Genomic DNA, 16,712 nt, shown 5'->3' on the forward strand with positions numbered 1-16,712 from the left:
TGGCCAGTGACTCCTCCTTGTTTTTCTCATTATCTCCTCCGGCCTTGCCGCCAAAAGTGGGGCCGTGGCCGGAGGGGGCGGGCATCTCAACTAGCTGGATTGACCTGTGGTGCTGTAACAAAGGGAGTGAGCCTTTGAGGCTCACCGCCAGGTGTTACAGCTCCTGCAGGGGGAGGTGAGAAGCACCTCCACCCAGTACAGGCTTTGTTACTAGCCACAGAGTGACAAAGGCACTCTCCCCATGTGGCCAGCAACATGTCTGGTGTGGCAGGCTGGCAAAACTAGTCAGCCCACACTGGAAGTCGGGTATGTTTTCAGGGGGAATCTCTAAGATGCCCTCTGGGGTGTATTTCACAATAAAATGTACACTGGCATCAGTGTGCATTTATTGTGCTGAGAAGTTTGTTACCAAACTTCCCAGTTTTCAGTGTAGCCATTATGGTGCTCTGGAGTTCATGTTTGACAGACTCCCAGACCATATACTCTTATGGCTACCCTGCACTTACAATGTCTAAGGTTTTGCTTAGACACTGTAGGGGCATAGTGCTCATGCACCTATGCCCTCACCTATGGTATAGTGCACCCTGCCTTAGGGCTGTAAGGCCTGCTAGAGGGGTGACTTATCTATGCCATAGGCATTGTGAGGTTGGCATGGCACCCTGAGGGGAGTGCCATGCCGACTTAGTCATTTTCTCCCCACCAGCACACACAAGCTGGCAAGCAGTGTGTCTGTGCTAAGTGAGGGGTCCCCAGGGTGGCATAAGACATGCTGCACCCCTTAGAGACCTTCCCTGGCATCAGGGCCCTTGGTACTTGGGGTACCAGTTACAAGGGACTTACCTGGATGCCAGGGTGTGCCAATTGTGGAAACAAAGGTATAGTTTTAGGGAAAGAACACTGGTGCTGGGGCCTGGTTAGCAGGCCTCAGCACACTTTCAAATCATAACTTGGCATCAGCAAAGGCAAAAAGTCAGGGGGTAACCATGCCAAGGAGGCATTTCCTTACACTGCTGATTTTGCGTGCAGTGGAGGTGTCTGGGTGGGAGAGGTGGGCTGTGGGTTTCCCTAGGCCAGGGCGAGTTTAGTAGGCAAGATCCCTCCGTAAGGCAGGCCGTGTGGCACCCCACCCCACCTCAGTAGAGTGCCACGTACACCTAGTAATGCCCCTGTGTCATCCATGGGTGCAGATGTCGTGCATAGCCTTGTAGGCCATGTCCCAGGGATTGAACAGAGCGCTGCATAGTGCTGGGGGCTTCTGTGTCTGTCGTGTCCGCCAGCAGTAGCGGTAATGCATGCACTCAACATGTCTTTCTTCTGTCACCCCCCCCCCTTTTTGTGGTCTCCCTGTTCTTGTGTGCATTAGCATCATCAGGGAGAGGAGCAGTGGCACCGGAGCAGGAGGGAGCTGCATCCCACTTGGCTCAGGAGGGCGACACTACGGACTCGGAGTTCACCAGTGGGACGGAGGGCGAGGGGAGCTCCATGGCGGGGACAGGAGCTGACAGCAGTGACACAGACTCGTCCTCTGATGGGAGCTCAGTTGTGGTGGCGGCACCATCTGTGCCCCCGTTTCTACAGGTACAGCCGCCATCCCCCCTACCAGCACCGCCCTCCCAGCAGCCCCTCAGCCTTTGCCCCGTACCCACTCACCCAGGAGGGTGGGCATCACCTTCGCCCCAGGCACCTCAGGCCCTGCCCCAGTCACCCCTCCTGCCCTCAGTGAGGAGGCCATTGACCTCCTCAGGTCCCTCACTGTTGGGCAGTCTACCATTTCGAATGCCATCCAGGGTGTAGAAAGGCAGTTGCAACAAACAAATGCATTCCTGGAGGGCATTCATTCTGGTCAGGCGGCCCTTCAGCTAGCTTTTCAGACTCTGGCCTCAGCACTGATGGCAGCCATTGTCCCCGTCTCTAGCCTCCCCCCTCCAACTTCCTCCACCCAGACCCAATCCCCTGTACCCCAGCCTATCCTAAGCACACCTTCAGACCAGCATGCACACATGTCAACACACAAGGGAAACTCAGGCAAACATAAGCACCACACATCCCACAGGCACTCATGCAAGCATCAGACACATGCAGACACACCAACATCCACTGCCTCCACTGTGTCCCCCTCCTCGTGTTCTCCCTCCTCCCTGCCAGTCTCCTCTACACTCACACCTGCATGCACTACATCTACAGCCATTACTGCCATCACCAGCACACACACCACCACACCCCGCTCACATGCAGTCACCACCCCCACTACCATTCACACGTCCCCTGTGTCCTCTCCCAGTGTGTCTGTGACGCCACCTCCCAAGATACACAAACGCAGACACACACCCACCCAACAGCCATCCACCTCACGACAGCCTCCAGCGCATGCACCTTCACCCAAAGTCACCAAACGAACACCTCCTACAACCACAACCTCTTTCTCCACTCCCAAACCCCCTCCTGCTACCCGTCCCAGTGTCTCCCAAAAACTTTTCCTGTCCAACCTTGACCTCTTTCCCACCTCTCCCCCACCCCGTCCGTCTCCTAGGCCCGACTCTCCAGGTCCCAACCTAGCACCTCAGCCACAACATCTCCGGGACCAGTGGTGCCTGTAGTCACCAGAATCTGGAGTGCACCGGCCACCAGGGCAGCTAGTGTGGCACGGAGCCACAGCACAGACAATCCCCCACCTGTCAAGCATCAGAAGTTGGCCAGTGCCCTGCGGGAGAGGGGGAAGATTCCAGCCACCAAAGCCGCTCCCAGGGGTCCCGGTGGGAGTGTGGAGTCAGCTGCGACACCTTCCAAGGTTGGGAAGGGCCACAAGAAACCCGGTAAGGCTGGGAAGAGCAGCACGGCAGAGAAGACCGCCATCATCCCCGCTGCCCAGGATGCCACCGCCAGCACCTGCCCTGCTGCCCAGGAGCCCACCGCCATCATCCCCGCTGCCCAGGAGGCCACCGCCAGCACCTGCCCTGCTGCCCAGGAGGCCACCACCAGCACCTGCCCTGCTGCCCAAGAGGCCACGGCCAGCACAGGCCCCACTGGGCTAGAGAGGACCACCAGCACAAGCCCCGCTGAGCGAGAGAGGACCGCCAGCACAAGCCTCGCTGGGCTACAGAGGACCTCCAGCACAAGCCCCGCTGGGCTAGAGAGGACCGCCAGCACAAGCCCCGCTGGGCTAGAGAGGACCGCCAGCACAAGCCCCGCTGGGCTAGAGAGGACCGCCAGCCCAAGCCCCGCTGGGCTAGAGAGGACCGCCAGCAGATGAGTCATTGCAGAGGAACCCACCGCCACAAGCACCGCTAAACAGGGCACCGCTGCCTCAAGCACCGCTGAACAGGGCACCGCCGCCTCAAGCGCCCGCCTCCAGCACCGCTGAACAGGGCACCACCGCCTCAAGCATCGCTGAACAGGGCACCGCCGCCACAAGCACCGCTAAACAGGGCACCGCCGCTTCAAGCACTGCTGAACAGGGCTCCGCCGCCTCAAGCACCGCTGAACAGGGCACCGCTGCCACAAGCACCGCTGAACAGGGCTCTGCCGCCTCAAGCACCGCTGAACAGGGCACCGCCGCCTCAAGCACTGCTGAACAGGGCACCGCCGCCTCAAGCACCGCTGAACAGGGCACCGCCGACACAAGCTACGCTGAACAGGGCACCGCCGCCTCAAGCACCGCTGAACAGGGCACCGCCACCTCAAGCACCGCTTAACAGGGCACCGCCGCTTCAAGCACTGCTGACCAGGGCACCGCCGCCTCAAGCACCGCTGAACAGGGCACCGCCGCCACAAGCACCGCTGAACAGGGCACCGCCGCTACAAGCACCGCTGGCCCATGAGCGCCAAGGGCACTGACGCTACTGAGTCCGTCACGTGCAGGATGAAGCACTCTGGGCACAAAGCCCCCTCCAGAACCAGTGGAGACTATCAGCCACTACCTCTTTCCTTAGCAGGATGTAGCACTCTGGGCACAATGCCCCCTCCAGAACCAGTGGAGACCGTCATCCACTACCTCTGTCCTTAGCAGGATGAAGCACTCTGGGCACAATGCCCCCTCCAGAACCAGTGGAGACCGTCAGCCACTACCTCTTTCCTTAGCAGGATGTAGCACTCTGGGCACAAGGCCCCCTCCAGAACCAGTGGAGACCGTCATCCACTACCTCTGTCCTTAGCAGGATGAAGCACGCTGGGCACAATGCCCCCTCCAGAACCAGTGGAGACTGTCATCCACTACCTCTGTCCTTAGCAGGATGAAGCACTCTGGGCACAATGCCCCCTCCAGAACCAGTGGAGACTGTCATCCACTACCTCTGTCCTTAGCAGGATGAAGCACTCTGGGCACAAAGCCCCCTCCAGAACCAGTGGAGACTGTTACCCACTTGAGATACTGTGGCTTTGCACTCCCCAGGATATAGCAGTGGGCAACCCACCCACTGTAGAGACTTGAGAGACTGTGGCTTTGCACTCCCCAGGATGGAACAGTGGGCAACCCCCCCTCTGTAGAGACTTGAGAGACTGTGGCTTTGCACTCCCCAGGATGGAACAGTGGGCATCCCACCCACTGTACAGACTTGAGAGACTGTGGCTTTGTACTCCCCAGGATGGAACAGTGGGCAACCCACCCACTGTAGAGACTTGAGAGACTGTGGCTTTCCACTCCCCAGGATGGAACAGTGGGCAAACCACCCACTGTAGAGACTTGAGAGACAGTGGCTTTGCAATCCCCAGGATGCAGCAGTGGGCAACCCACCCACTGAAAAGACTTGAGAGACTTTGGCTTTGCACTCCCCAGGATTAAACAGTGGGCATGTGGCCCCCTCATGGATTTGGCGTCATGCACTCAACCGGCTGAGGTGCCCCCCCTTTCTCTCCCCCTGAGGTGCCTGTTTTCTTGCTCTCTGATGCCCCTGCAGTGTTCTCTCCATCATGGTCGGGGATCTTGTGTGGGCCTCGCCCATACCGTGTGGGCCCTGTGTTCCACGGACTTAATTGGAGCACTACCTGGACTACTAAGCTTGGTGTATATTTTGTTTATAGTGTATATATATATATTTTTGCGTACTTGATTTTAATATATTACAATGGTTACACTCATTTCCTTTTGTCTTTGCATTCTTCCAGGGGGTTTGGGGGCTGTAACTTTAATGTATCATGCTGTATTAGTGTGTGTGTTGTAGTGGGTGAGGGTGGGGGTGTTGTGTGTTGCGTGTGTGTGTCCCTGTTTTTTCCCTCCCCCTCCCCTGTGTCGTAGGTGCAGTACTCACCGTTGTCTTCTCCGCCGGCGTTCGTGCTCCTGGTAGAGGAGCAAGAAGATAAGGGCTGGCAGGATGTGCAGCTCTGGTTCCATGGCGTCTGGATTCCTCGTGGGGTGTGTAGAGGTGAGCGTTTTCCCTTCGAAGTCCTGTTTCTGCCGTGTTTTTGTCCACGGTGAATCCGCCCCGGAAAATGTGGCGGATTGGTAGGTTGTAATACTGTGGGCGGTACTTTGTCCTCCGCCTGTCTGTTGGCGGTGATCGCCGCGCTGTTTGTTTGTACCGCCGTGGCGGTCGGAGTGTTAAAGTGGCTGTCTTTGTTGGCGGTTTCCGCCACGGTCGTAATTCCATTTTTTTTACCGCCGGCTTGTTGGCGGTCTTACCGCCGCTTTTACACCATCCGCCAGGGCTGGAATGACCACCCATGTCTTTACACACCCATAGTACTAGTTGTGTTACATTAAAATACCAAATTTTGATTGGTAGAATGCTTTCAAAATTCTCAACCTCTGCCAATCATTTGTTTCGTATTGCTCCTGTATGATATGGTCTAATAGGCTAAAACAGTGCATTGGAATAAACGGTTTATTCATTGCTGAGACTTTTTCAAGCATCCCACACATTAATTGTTGTTGTTTTGATGTGACTTTCAAAGCTCTAGCCTGACTCCATTCCTTACGTAAAATTAAGCCCCTACAACACTTGTGCAGCCAACAAGAATCCGGTTGACATGGAGTAAACCTTGACTGAAAATAAGTGCTGCACATTTGGAGTGGCTAATAGATAACAATGCTGGCCTTTCAGATGTGCACATGGCATGTGACTACTATCTGCTTTAGCCGTAATGTTGTGTCAGAAGTGTGCCTCAAGTGACTGCCTGCCTTTAACACCAGAGGCCTACACATACGTTGCCTGTCATGTAAGCAGCTCTCCCATAGTCTGGTTTGCCTCAGTATATTGTCTTTACAGAGGCAGCAGCCTTAAAGGAGGTCTTCCACTCCTTCAGAGGCCAATTTTCTATCTGACATTAAATCTCAGTCTTTTATCTTAAAAAGTCCACACTAAGCACATTATGTATGATGTATTGTTAAATGTGAGATGGGCATTGTTCACATTGTTCTCATGTTGCATAGTCAAACAAAAACAGTAGGTTTCTTAAACAACTGTAAATATCACAGTCCCTTGTTTTCATTCATGTTCACTGCTGAAAATGCTTCTGAAAGGCGTCAGACAGAATGTAGCTTCATAAAACAAAAGAAACAGGGAACCCTCCCCCCTGCACATGGACTCCATTCACGTTCATTCAGAAGCAGCCCCATACAAAAGGGAATGGGACAAGAGAGAGGAACAGACATTGGATGTTAGTATACTGCTTGGTTGCACAGCTGGGCCTGATCTGCTCTGCAGGATGTATTGATATCAGGACTGGAGAATGACTTGAACCTACTTAAAGGGCACCACTTTGGCTGGCCAACAGTTTCTACCCTGCCCAAAACTTGTCTGAAGCTAAACTTCCTATGCTTCCTTGAGGTTGTAGCATTGACAATACATTGTTTTTTTAATCTTATTTACTCAATAACCTTAATGCCTAGTTAGTGATATAACAAAAAAGGAATATGACTTTTAGTTTCAGGTAAGCTAAAAGAGCCATTCGAATTTACCTAACCACAACCACCTCCAAAAGCAAGCATTGGCTGCTCAGCTTCGCTACCCCAAGAGGGTCACATACCTAAAAGAAATAACGTAGGTATCTGAATAGATGGAACAGAATTAATGTATACAACAGTACTTACCATACCAATACCTTAGGGGCGTGAGCTCAATGCCTCTCTGTCTATGGATTAATGTGAGCTATGCTCTGACAAAAAAAGCCTTTTTAACGCACGCTTTTATGAGAGCATGACCTTAAATTGAAATTGTAAAATCTCTGCAGTGCAAAAGACAATATGCCACCGCACTTGCACTATTTGACAACAATTTGCAATGCCATTTCCTGGTAAGGGCAAAGTTCGTGAAATGAGGGATAACCCTTTATCTCTCTTTGTAATAGAATGCATTATGTCTGCTGTTTTCCACGACCTAGGATTCCCTTCCTCTCTATAGTGCTGATTGTTTCCATTAATCTTTGTCTCTTTCTGACCATGAACGTGACCCACTACTTTCCAAGTGGGGAAATTATTATTTTGAAAGACCAAGATACAGAACTCCGAGGACCTTTATGGATTTAGGATTTCAGTTTGTAGAACTGAAATCACATACTAACACCAAGGCTGTTTTCCAAAGATGTTAACATTGTATTTGGAAAATAATAAATTGTCTGCAGTAAAAAAAACGTATTAGAACATTGGAATGCTGTGGGCTCCATTGGAGACAATGGAGTGCTGCGGGCTTTTACTGGCCGGTAAAAGCCCGCAGCGCCAACATTCCAATGTTCGCTTTGTTCACAGCAACAGCTGTGAACAAAGCCTCACGGAGCCCGAGGGGATTTAAATCCCCTCGGGCTCCGTGAACATTTTTTTTTTTTAATACAACATTCTGCCCTGTGTGGCAGAATGTTCTAATAGCCTTAGAACCCGCCGTAGCGGGCTCTACCGGCTATTAAAGTCCCTCTCCCTTGTTAAATGCCCTCGCCTTCAGCTCGGGCATTTAACGCGGGGAGCAGGCCTTTAATAGCTGGTAGAGCCCGCTACGGCGGGTTCTAAGGCTATATTATTAGTTTGGAAGAAAATAAATGTATGATCACTGTAAAAGTAGGTTTATATTTAAGAAAGGACTAAGGGCCAGATGTACTTAGAAATGGTCACCAAAAAACAGGTCGTAATTTGCAACCAGTATTTGTGCGACAAGGTCAATTCACAAATTACCAAATCATAGTGGGTCGCAATTCCACCTATCTCATGAATATTAATCAGTTAGGTCACCAATTGCGACCCACTAGAAACTTATGTTTTCACAGTGATAATAGTCTGCTGGAGTGAGAAGACCAGCATATCTATGATTGTTTAAAAAAAAAAGATTGTTTTAATGCAATCCATTTTCCTCAAAGGGAAATGAGATCCGTTTAAAAAAATGAAAATAGTAAGTTTAATTTTTTAAGAGTAGGCATTGGTCCAATTTGTACTTAGAAGGGGTTGTCTACCTAAAATCAGAAAATAACCAGATAGTAATATATAGTTAGAGTTCAATAACACAAAGGCTAAAGCTCAAAAACAGTACTGATGGAGTTTATATATAGGACATAAACATACAACCCTCTGTTTTTGCTGACACAAACCAAAAAAAACTAAGTACATACAGAGAAAATGGAGCAGGAGCTGTCACGTACACTATCTTACTCAACACTAAAAAAGACTGTTATTCGCATGTAGATAAAATTTTAAGTATAAAAAAAATCACAATAAAAGTGCTGCAAGTCAATTACGGTGCATTTTCTGTAGACTTGCCATTTAAAGTACGGTACCGTAATAGAACCGTTTGCACAGGAAAGTAATGCCCCTTAACCCAACCAAAAAACCTGGTGCTAACTCTGGTGCTTTATATCCAGACAAAACTGCATGTAAATATTGATACTACCCAGTTACTAAGGCAACTCTCGCAAAGTCAATTATAATAAAAATGCCAGCACTTAGAAAGGAGGAAGGTGGAAATAAATGCTTGTATTCTAGGCAAAACTAGCAAAGGAAGCTAAGTCATGGTACAAATATACAGAGGAATGAAGAGAAATAAAGGTATGATATGCTTTGCTAATGACTAGCAAGCATCTAAAAGCAGCCCTGCTGCAAGAATTTGTGGACCATGTTAGACCTGGAAACATTAGTGTGGTATTCCGGTAAACACTTTGCCCTCACTTCTCCTTTTTTGCTGATTTTGTTTTTGTTGGCTTTATGTCTGTGCATTTTACCACTGCTAACCAGTTCTAAAGTGATTTTGCTCTCTCCTTTAAACATGGCCTACACCTAATTGGCTCATTTAATTTGCTTGTCAGTTCCTAGCAAATAGTACATGTAAATTAAATGCTATTAGTAGGCATGCAGTACTCATTCTGTCATCTACTAAAGTAGCTTTTTGAATAATGACTCGGGCCTGCTGCCCTAGCCCATAGTGCAGTATTAAACTGCCATTTCGACCTGGCAAAAGAAAACTTTTGCCAGGCCTAACCCTTCCCTTTTTAATGCTTACAAGTTACCCCTAAGGCAGGCCCTAGAGTCTTATAGGGGAGGGTGCATTGCAATTTTTTTAAAGTAGGAACTGTACTTTAGTTGTACATGTTTTTCTAGTGAAAAAACTCTTAAGTCGTTTTTCACTGTTGTAAGGCCTGTCTCTCCCATTGACTGGCACTGGGTTGCTTTATTACATTTAATAAGTGATCACTTTGCTTTGGGAATAGATAGAGATGCTGTTTGCAGTCAAATGAATTGTAATTTAAACCACAGTTTACTGGTGAAGTCAGGTTTTAATTTACAATTTTGCAAATGCCACTTTCAGAGACGTGGCATTTTCTTGTCCCCAACCATATTTGCCTTTTGTCAATCTCCTGGGTCAAGTGTCTGTGAATAGCTCTGCTGTTGGGGTTTGTGTATTGCTTCCAGACAGTAACACGAAGTAGGCTTCGGTGGGGACAGGGTTGGCCATCCTGACAGGATGCCTGGGAGGGGCTGTACCCAGCTCCACTTACACTTCAAAGAGCTTTGCGTGCTGCACACACAAATTAACTAGACACCAGGCCTGCCTGTCTTTTGTTACCCGCAGATAGTTTGTAACATTGAAAGGGAACAAACTTTACAGAATCAAATGTGGTGGTAAAACATGGATTCCCCTCACACAACGTCTGGCCCCATATATAAATACTAGACCTCCAGAGCCTCTCTTGAACCTGTGAAAGTTACAGAAGAAAGACTGTCCTGCTGCCAGATGATTGCCCTGCTGCTGATGGACTGGTTTGCTGTCTGAGAAAGAAGACTGGACCTGCTTGCCTTCATACCAGGCTAACCAGAGTGACTTCAAGATCCAATTAACTGGCCTCTAGTGTGAGCTACAGGGACACAACAAGTTTCAGATGCCTCCATGCAACTTCCCTGCTGACCTGCTTTACTGGACTTGCCTCAGCTTGCAACTAGACCTGCCAGAGCCCTATTGCCAGTCTCTGCCATGAGTAAATCCTGATCCCCAAGAAGTGCATCTAGGTCCTGGATACTTAGCTGGCATCACAGTTTAGTCTTCCATGCCTAATTGTGGGTTCCATTAAATCTGACACAGCTCAATGCAATTCGACACAGGACCTCGCATCGCAGCTCTCACAGCTCCTGATTAAAACAGGTGCAGCACAATGTAATGCACTTTGGCGCACAACCTTGCATCCTAGTCCTCGTAGCTTCTCATGGAAACTGAAGCAATGCAACGCAACTCAAAGCAAGACTGCATCGCAGCACGATGTAGCTCCTGATCAGTACTGACGACGAGCGGTGAGAAGCCTCGCACCAAGGACAAAAGGTACCACTCTCAGTGAGACTAACCTGGTTCTTGTATTCAGTTTGTGCTCCATCGAGTTTGGCCTGAACTTGTAATTTTGTTCTAGTCCATGCCACCAGATAACCACAGAGAGCGCTTTGTGTTTATGGTGCTATTTTTAATTGCAAACTTTAAAAGTAATTTCTACTGATTGCATTTTTGTCATTCTGATATTTTATTTGATACAAATTTACTCTTTTATCTTTATCGGTTTAGGATTTCTCTTGTCATGTGTTTCACTTTATTACTCTTTGTGAGCTGCATACACACTGACTCTAAGTTAATCCTGACTGCCTGTCCCCGATTGCTGTTGCTCGCTGACCCCTGGGAGTGTGTAGCTCCAGGCTCCCTCAGTCACAGGGCAAGCAAAGCGGGGGCCTCCGTGGAGACCCTGTGACTTGGATGCAAATGGGGGCTCAACTTGCCCCCATCCAACAGGATGAAGGTGAGCGGTGACAGGTATGGGGTGCAGCCTGTGCACGCCACACCCTGCTTGCAGGCTTTGAGAGCCCCTCCATGCCAGATTTGCTAAGGTTGGCTGGACACTTGGGGGTGGCCTTGCGGCCAAGGATAGCCAGCTGTTGAGGCTCACCAGACATGGTGAGTGTGAGGCTCCTGGCTCCCTTGGACATAAGGGGCAGTGAAGAAGAGGTCTAGGAGGAGCTCAGTGGCCTCAGGCCCTGACAGGGGCCTATACTGCACCACTCGCCAGATGTGTCTGGCAGCAGCAGAGAGATACCTCTGGTGCGCAGTGTGGCCTGTATGCATCATATCCTGACTTTTACATTGGGGGTCCTTCCATGCCCTGTTGAGTACCGGAGCCCCTGTGTAGCACCTTGCTTTGGATCTTCATATATGATTGAAGGCAGGCTGTGACTTTCTCTCCCCCTGGTGACAGGCCTTCTCATGCTATTGGGGAGAGACGGGGACATGGGGGCATCAAACCTCCATGGGGAGTGTTAGGACCTCCCCTCATAAAACCTTCCAACCTTGCCCATTGTAGCCTACGTGGAGGCTGCTTTAAGGAACTTGCTACATCAGATATTGTCTGCCCCTCAGGCAGACCTTTGTGACTGCATCTTCTCATGCCCCCCGAGCCCGACGTGTGTGGGATGCAGAGTGTAGCGGGACCCCATGCACTATCCCCTCTTACATTGGCACAACATGGGGAAACTGGAGATCTGTCAGTCTAAACTAGCATTTGATGGGAACCATCAAATGCGACATATGAATCTCGACAGGGGTGACACCCCCCCCACACACACACCAGTCCTGAATGCCAAAATACACGACTTGGACCTAAAGCGGATGTTGGTTGATGTCAAGAACAGCCACCACAATATCGACACCAAAATTGATCTTCTAACTAACTGCATTAATTGGAAAAAAAAGTGGATGGATAAACACAACAGTCATTTGGATCACCTGGAAAGGTGCACCTATGGCACGGAGGACTTGCAAGCTGCTACTGGAGAACATCTTCTCCATGTGGACAAGAACCTAGAGGTTATTAAACATAAAAATGAGGACTCAGAAGCGTGCTCCAGGCGCTATAACATCTGCATCATTGACATACCCAAATCTACCACTGACAAAATGGAAGACTATGTTGAACACATCCTGCTGTCACTGTTTGATGACACTCTCTTGTGGTCTTTATTGTGGAGCACGCTCACCATGCAATGGACCCTCGCCTCTTTCCTGGAGCACTGGCATGGCCCATAGTCATTCGCATTCTCAATTATAGAGACTGGGACAGAGTATTACAACTTAGTGATAATAACTAGCAGCCCCGCTGGCACCGCCTGCGAATAAATTATCCCCTGGCCATGAGCGCGGACACGGCCATTGTGCCTCCAACTACTGAAACACTAAACTTGCTGATATCATCTGTTCTTTTTGATTTTGTCACCCTAAGTGGGAAGGGTGTGACGTGGGGCCCAGCTCAATGCATACTGGATTCAAGCTAGCCTGGTCGATGAGTGGTGATACCATGAAACCGGTCCCAGGATGTGTGTTTCCAGTCCAAAGAGGATCTGGCCTGGCAATTCTGGCTGGACTGTTCCCATGGGGAGCAGGGTCAAGACTGATTTGCATATGGCAAACTGGAGTGGGGTGGTGGGCAAAAAAATGATGGATTAAACCTAGATCTTTGTGACTGGGGGTGAATGTTTGCATTATTCAGCATCCCATCTATCATCCGTTCTTTTTACTTTTACTCCAGACCATGACATTGTTCTATTCCTATTTATATCTGGCATCTGTCATCCCTGAGCTGGATTGTGTCAATCTTGACACAATCCAGCTGCTCTGGCTCAACCATGCACACTTCCTGTCCCTTAAAGCCCTCTTTACGACAGAAGAGATAACTCAGGTGATTCAGAGCCCCCATGGAGACAAGGTGCTGTGGTTGGATGGGTTCACCACGACCTTCTCTAAGGAGCATGCCCCACTTCTGGACCCACACCTACTGGCAATGTACGAAGGCTCCTTATCCTCAGGACAGTTACCGCTGTCCCTATGGGAAGTGATCATTATTACAAAATTGAAACCTAATAAGCCCACAAACCACTGTGATTCATATCAACCGCTTTCAATGATAAATGTTGGCAAGATATTCGCCAAACTACTAATCGATTATCTCCTTTCTCTATTACCTGACATCGTCCTACCAGACCAGTAGGAATTTGTATTGGGCCATTCAACTGCCCACAATATTTGAATTATATTTTCCCTTATGCATACCATAGAGCCCCAACTGGAAGCAGTTGCAGCTCTGTTAGACACCACTAAGCTAGTTGATACCCTAGATTGGCGATATCTATTTAGTCCCCTTGCACAGCTTGGTATCAGCCCTAGAATTTTGTGCCCGATTTGCCTCCTATATACCTCCCCAACAGTGTGCCTCCATATTAATGGCATTACTTCTGCCCGTTTTTGAGTTACTGGAGCAACAAGACAAGTGTGTTCTTTATACCCTGTCCTATTTTCCATAGTAATGGAGCCCCTAGCCGCTCAGCTATGACAGCATCATGCCAACAGAGGTGTCAACTTCACCGCTAGAGGTACCTTGGTGTCCATGTATGCGGACAACATCACGCTGTACGTACGGAACCACGAACAAACCTGTCCCCTATTATATGAGAGGTGGTTAGATTTCTCTCTGGTATTTGGTATTTTTATCAATTGGTCAAAATCCACACTATTCCCCCTCACCTCAAACACTCATGCATTAGAGTCTGAATGCCCACTGCAGTGGGTTACTGAGTCAATCCAATATTTGGGAATATGGCTCAGCAGAGATATTGATGAGCTGTGGAAGGTGAATTATGACAGGTCTACGGCCTGGCTAGAAAAGGGCATTCTCAATTCCAATCACTGCACAGTTGCAGAAATGACTCTGCTCAAACCAAATCTCTCTGGTCTCGTGGGTAAAGCAGCCTAGGGTCGCATGGGAGATGCTCATATTACTATTTCAACAGGGAGGCCTGAATGCATGCGTGTGCACCAATGTGCGTACAGCGCACAAGCCAAATACATGCACTTTTGGCAATATCCCACACTGCTCCATCCATAAATGGTGGTGGAGGTGGACCAGGTAGCTCCTTGTCCCCTTGCACACTGCATGATACATACCCTACGCCACCCCAATGTTTCATGCCTTGAAACACCTGTTAACAAATCCCTCTCTCCACAAGTTGGTTACCTGCTTAAACACTACAATGTTGGAGAAGGCGCCGGTGTGCATCCCTGCAGCCCATGCTGCCTGGGAACTGGACACAACTCCTCTCATCTCTTGGGCGCAATGATCATACTACTGTGATCAGTCCACTGCCCTGTCACCCAAGTACAGGCTTCAGCTTATCCACTCTAAGTTCCTGTATAGGCTGTACACCTGTACAGTTGCACTATATAGGCTTAGTTGAGGAGGTGCGCTGCTTGGGGTGTGCTGCCCTGTGGGCTACATTCGTCCATCTTGTTTGGCACAATTCAAATGTAGCCTGCTGCTGGACTAATGTCTACAGAAAACTAGCTCAGATTACTGGCCATTCGCCGCCACAGACACCACTGGTAGGCCTCCTGGGCTACATTAAAGACGTCCCCCTGGAATTTGATGTCTCACTGCTATGCTACTGCTTCTGGCTAAACAGCTGGTGGACATTTACTGGGGTGGACAGCCTGCTCCTAAAGATGTGGACTGGTTACAAGATGCTGCATACTCCATCTACTGGGAGCTTATACTGACACAATCTCAATCGAAGGACATTTAGGGCTCCTTGACACTCTATGTGGGACAGGGCGACACAAACGGAAACTTTGCCACTGGCGGGACCTCGCCAGCCACAAAGATTACACCTTCACCTGACAATAGACTCTGTCTGGATGATTAATTACCTTTCCTGACTTCATTCTTGGGTGTGCGTGCCATACACTCCATGCATGCCGTAGTAATTTATATTTCCAATGTGTCCTTTTTCATTGTGTTGCCTTTCCCTTATTTCTAGTACTAGAAAATAGCATGTGAAGCGTGTAAACTGTCTCCCTTAACCCTCTCTCCCGTTTAATTCCTGTGAACTTCCCCTTGCTGTTGCTATTTCCCTCTGAAATGACAATAAAAACATTAAAAAAAGATAAGCCTGACTACCAAGCTACCAGAGGGTTAAGCACATTGATTGGTTAATTTAGTGACTCTTTGTGGTTCTGCCTTACAAGGGTTATAGTTGTTGCTGAGTGGGCCTTCCACCCCCTCACCAGTCCCCGAATTTCTTACAGACCACCAGGTAAATGGTACTTTGCTATCAGGAGGTTCCCATCAGCAAGCACCACAGCAATTATATAGACCTTTGTAGGCTATTTGTTATGTTGTTTCTCATTTATGTCCTATTGTGGTGACATATAGAAGCTATGTAAAATTGTTGTCATTTATGTCCACCCCTACACATAAGGGCAGTGAGACCTTCAAGAGTCCCTTTGCTGCTGCCTCTGATGTTCATGCCATCTAAAAAGACCTGTACACATGAGGCAGAAGAAACTACAGCATCCGGCAGGGTCAGACTGGAACTCTAAAAAAGTGGCCCAGATTTGCAAATCAGGCCAGTTTCGAACTTGTAAAGTCATGCTGTGTAAATGTTTTGTAAGGTACTGCATGTATTTGTTCTTACTGCAGGTAATGTTTCTGGTGATACCAGGGAAATCAACAGCAAAAAGACGTCCCACCAGACGCCCACCAGACCATAAAACAAGATAGAAAGCTTCCAATAATGCACCCATATACTGACCTATCAGATCAGCTCTTTAGGCATTGCCAGATTATCCTAAAGGCCAGTCCAGCACTGACATCTGGCACTGTGGAATTGCGCAAAGCTCCAGAGCTCCTCTCCCCTGTTGCTCGAATTAGATTTTACCTTATAAAACAAGAGACAAGAGGCATTTGGCAAAAAAGGAAGTGGTTTGTTTAGTTTAACATTACGGCAGGCCTGAGCTGCAGAGCCTGTCTAACCACATACATATGTGATGGGGATGACAGAGATTTCTGGGGGAATCCAACAGGGGTAATGTGACTACGTTTGTGTATGAAAATGTATAGTTTAGGTAAAAAGGTGTTTTGTTGTGTGTATTGATTGATCCGATCACCGATATTAGCATTACTAAAGCTAAAAAAAAGGATAGGACATTATTGAATATCAGACCTCATTTCCGTGTCGAGCACAAACCAAAGTGGTTGGGCTCAAACATTATTTCTGCCTTTGCATTGTGATCATGCATTTCCTGCAGTACTGCTGTCTCTTTTTGCACTTTCAACATCTTCCTGATTACCTGTGTGAGTGTACGGCATGCAAGCTGAATTTCCACTCCCAAGTAATCTATAAGTGCATATAATGTTGCCTACTCATGCTTCGTAGCTTTACTCCCCACCTTATGTCAGTCAGGTACCTCACCTTTGTGGGATTTAACTGTGCTCATCACTCAGTT

This window comes from Pleurodeles waltl, chromosome 1_1 (genome assembly GCF_031143425.1).
Source record: "Pleurodeles waltl isolate 20211129_DDA chromosome 1_1, aPleWal1.hap1.20221129, whole genome shotgun sequence".
Lineage (NCBI taxonomy): Eukaryota > Metazoa > Chordata > Amphibia > Caudata > Salamandridae > Pleurodeles > Pleurodeles waltl.